Genomic DNA, 5,074 nt, shown 5'->3' on the forward strand with positions numbered 1-5,074 from the left:
TTATAATATGAGGCTATACTTTTAGCATGATGTTAGCTCTAAACTGCTGGATGATACAAGTTTGTTAAAATGGCAGGGGTGGGGTCATTTTACCCAAAAGGCCTGGGGGATGTTGAGCCAGTCAGTGGTTCAACTTCACCCACATTATTATTATTATTATTATTATTATTATTATTATTATTATTATTATTATTATTAAAGTATTATGTTACTGTAATATGTACATTGCATTCTTACATTTTATCACCGAAATGATGTGATATTTTTGAATTTTAGACCAGAAACCATCATGCCACGCCACTATAAACGGAAGACAGACAGGGCTTCAACTCCTCTTGTGGATTTGGACAGAGCAGTGGCAGAGCTACAGAATTGGAAGTCCATTCGTCAGGTGGCAAGGGACATGAAGATCGACAGGATGCCTTTAAAGAGATACATGGATATGAAACTAGGAGAAGTAAAAAGAACAGGCTATAAGAGAACAGGACATGCCAATCAAGTCTTCAGTGAAGAAATTGAGACAGAGCTTGCAGACCATATAAAAAATCTAGCTGCAATGTTTCACGGTCTAAGTGCCATGAAATGTTGTGAACTGGCATTTGAGTTAGCACGAAGAAATTGCCTTGATGTCCCTGCAAGCTGGATGAGAGACGAAAAAGCAGGTTAGTCTAAGTGTACATTTATAATAATAGGGAATATTAATATTTTTTCAGGGAAATGCCCACCATCATTATGTAAATCTCAATGTAAACTGCAATGGTTGAATAAAGGACAAATAAAAAGATAACCATCCTGGTCAATTCAGCACACCTGATTCTAGTTAAACTACTCCAAACTCATTAGCTTGTCTGATTAACATCTAAAACATGCTGGATAGGGGCTCTCAAGGACCAGGATTCGACACCCCTGATATATATCAACTTTTAACCTTTTATAGGATGTGATTGGTTCATGAGTTTTAGGATGCACCACCATCTGTCATGCCGCACTCCTGAAGCAACCTCTCTCGGAAGAGCCACTGCCTTTAATAGGCACAATGTGGGGGAGTTCTTCCATAACCTCACTTCAGTGATGGAGAGGTAACATTATGATTGATAGACAAGGCCTACCACATAAACTGACTAAATCTGCAACCTCAAACTGCTTTAAGCTTCTGTGATTAACAGCACTAATTTTGAATGTTTTTTCAGGTACAGTTTCCCTCCACACATGATCTATAACATGGATGAAACTGGTGTTACAACAGTGCAGACACCGAAGCAAATTGTAACAGAAATGGGGAAGAAGCAAGTGGGTTCTGTAACATCTACTGAAAGAGGGGAGCTTGTCACTGTGGCCTGTGCAGTAAATGCCACTGGAAATGCAGCCCCACCCATGTTCATCTTTCCCCGTGTCCGTTTCAAGGACCACTTCATCAGGGGATCACCAGCAGGATCCATAGGTCAGGCAACACAATCTGGATGGATGAATGAAGAAGCCTTTGTCATCTTTCTGGAGCGCTTCATACGTCACATAAACTGCTCTATTGATCACCCAGTTCTGCTGATTCTTGATAATCATGAATCTCGCATTTCACTGAAGGCTGTGAAAACTGCAAAGGAAAATGGTGTTGTCATTGCTCACTCTGCCACCTCACACCTCCCATCGCTTGCAACCCCTAGACAAAACAGTCTATGGACCACTGAAGACCTACTACAATAGAGCCATGGATGGTTGGATGCGTACAAACCCTGGTAAAACCGCAACAATATATGACATTCCAGGACTTGTGAAGGAAGCATTCATGTCAGCAATGACACCGAGGAACATCATCTTAGGATTTAAAACAGGCATATTCCCTTTTAACAGGGATACCTTTCCAGATGAAGATTATGCCCCATCCATGGTTACAGACAGGCCAAATCCCAAGGAGCCAGCAAACAGAGCTGACCGGCCTGTAAAATCAACTCATGCCATGAGTCCTGATTGCTCAGCAGTTCCAGACCTAGAGATGCACCTGCTACTTTATCTGAACCATTGAACAGAATCATCAGTCCTGAACACTCGTCCACAAGTGATGCTACTGGTTCTCCTGCCCATTTGGGGTATGTGTCCCCAGAAGACATACTTCCCTTCCCTAAAGGCACACCCACTAAACCTAGAATAAAAAGGAAGAAAGTGAAAACAAAAATCTTGACCGACACTCCAGAAACCCTGGAGCTGGAGAAGACACACAATGACAGAGCAAATAAAAAGACTGAAAAGCAGAAGAAAAAGACTCTGAAAGGGTCGAAACAAATCAGAAGAACCAAGAAAAAAACTGTTGTCTACAGTCGCTCAGATGATGATAGTGACAAGAATCTGTCTGCTGGTGACTTCTTCATTGTGAACTTTGCAGGTAAAAAAAATCCTATAATTACATTGGAATGGTGGAGAACGTTGAGGGCACTGACATCAGTGCAACGTTTCTGAGGCGAAGTTGTGATGGTTCTGCGAATGAAAAGCCCAACTTCACATTCAAAGAGAATGATGAAGGACTCATCCCTAGAGGTGATGTGCTCATGAAACTCCCAAAACCGCAAAAACTTGGGGGAACAGCCAGAAGGGAGAAGACGTTCGTATTCCCGTGCAGCATTGACAAGTGGGATGTTGAGTAGTAGCCTTGAAGTTCATTTTTTCTTCATTGTTAACAATAAAACATTTAAGGAGTCAGTTGGTGTTGAATTTGTATGCTTTTGTTATGGCATTAAATGAGGTGAAAATGTTAAGTTTTACTTCAACATAATCAGTGGCACAATTTACCCCCCTGTGGCTCAACTTATCCTCTCCCTAGGCTCAACTTACCCCTCACCGGGGGACAGTTGAGCCAAGAGACCACTTTTTTTTGAAAAGTCATATTTTGAAAACAGTTAATTTTAGATCAAAGGTGATTATTCCCATGGATGCACCACATCCTAAAATATATCTACATATTTTAGTTGGAGACATTACTGTCATGCCCTCACTTTAAAGATGCCTTAAGTAAAAACTGGCTCAATTCACCCCGCTCTCCCCTACTGCTCACCCTCGAAGAACTGAAAAGTATTTCCTTGGGGTCTTTGGTTATTGCATTACCATAACTTTATCCAACCACCCCTTTGACAATAACATTTATTATTTTGATGTTGTGGCCGAGCCTGAGACGTCCTGCTGTGCAGACCGGGTCTCTGGAAAGATCCTAGAGGCAACTTCTGTTGTAATAGACGCCATATACATAGAATTGAATTGAATCCTGCAGAAAGGGACGGGATCACTCTTGGTATCATCTTCCCAAAATACAAGGTTCTTCCAAGTTCTTTGTATTTTGTTGTTTTTTTTTGGTTATTGACTATGACTACGTTTACATGCAGTCAAAATTCAGGTTATTGCTAATATTCCGTTTACATTGTAATTAATCATTTGGGATATCTGAATCAAACCAGCGACGTGCGGAGAACGTCATGACACAATTCCCGTCTTTTCCGCTTCTTCTTCCTGTATCCAAATTCAAAACAAATGCTGCTTCGTGCAACTTCTTTTAAATCTTCTATCCCGGTACTTTCTACCGTCTACAAATGCAGAAATGTTCATATCCTTCATTACATTTATGAAGTGATTAGTCTCCTCCTGGTCTTGGTTTCTCCGTGTTTAGAAGAACTTCCTGGACTCAAAAGACCAGGATTCCTTGTGAACAGAACATGAGCAGAAAACAAATTCATGTTCCGTTTGATGGGGATATTCCGTTTGGCGTTTCCATGACCCAATATTCGGGTTTTAAAAGGAGTAACCCAGGGGTCCTATTGGGGTTTTTAATAACCCGAATATGAGCAAATTCGGGTTATTCAAAGGGGTTATTGGTGTTTACATGGCCGTGCAAATTCGGGTTATTGCCAATAATCAGGTTTTAAAGAGTTATTGATGCATGGAAACGCAGTCACTGTTTATTTGAGTTACTGCTTCTCTCGGGCCACAGGTGTTTTGATCAAGCCACAGAGTCCAATTTCACTCTAATAAGCAACATGTGAAATGTTTTTGGTGTCAGTGTTCTGACACTGTATCCATGGCGATATGAGACTGCAACAACAAATGCCTCAACATCATTCAATTCAATTTTATTTATATAGCGTCTCATACAACATATGTCTCTAAACGCTTTCCAGAGATCCAGAACATGAACATAAACATAAATATAATTATAAATATAATCCCCCGAGCAATTATTACATAAACAATGGCAGGTAAAAACTCCCCTAGTGGGAGAAAAGCCTTAAGCCAAACAGTGGCAAGAAAAACTCCCCTTTAGGAGGAAGAAACCTTGAGCAGGACCAGGCTCATGAGGGGGGACCCTCCTGCCGAAGGCCAGAATGGAATACTGGAATGTTTCGTGCAGGGAGCTGTGACTAGACAGCAGCACCTAGGGCCCTGGGCTGGAGGGGTAGGGCCCCCCGGGACCCTGGGACCTTGCTGTGCCATGTGGTCAGGCTTAGGCTTAGGCCGATACTGCTCTCATATACTCGTACTCCAAAAATCCTCCGATACTACGCACCGATACTTCATTGTTGTTGTAGTTACTGGTAAGTGACTCTAGGGGGAGATGTTGAGCAGCAGTCAGCATGGTGAGGAGAAGACTGACTGACTGAGACTGGCAGCGCCGTTTCAGACAAGATAGCTACAATTAATGCAGCGGGACGTCAGCAGGGTGGACATATTTCAAAATAAGGGACGACAGAAGCAAGACAGACTGAAGCTACGAGCTGCTAAGGTGTCAAGAGGAGGGAAGGAGAATACGTCGTTTAATACCAGCAACTTGATAAAACATCTGTAGATGCATCATAAAGCTGAGTATACAGAGTTTGCTAATGCTACTGCAAGACCACAACAGCCAACATTAGCTCAGGTTCTGCAAAAGAGACAGACGATGGCAAGAGACAAGAGACGACCCGGGGAAAGCCCAGCTGGCTGAGTTTTGTTTAAAATAGTTATTCTACTCTTTTTATTTATTAGGGCCCGAGCACTGACAGTGCGAAGGCCCTATTGTATCTGTAGGAATTTTTTTTCTTTCTTTATTCTTTCTTCT

The sequence above is a fragment of the Cololabis saira genome, chromosome 23 (assembly GCF_033807715.1).
Source record: "Cololabis saira isolate AMF1-May2022 chromosome 23, fColSai1.1, whole genome shotgun sequence".
Taxonomy (NCBI): Eukaryota; Metazoa; Chordata; class Actinopteri; order Beloniformes; family Belonidae; genus Cololabis; species Cololabis saira.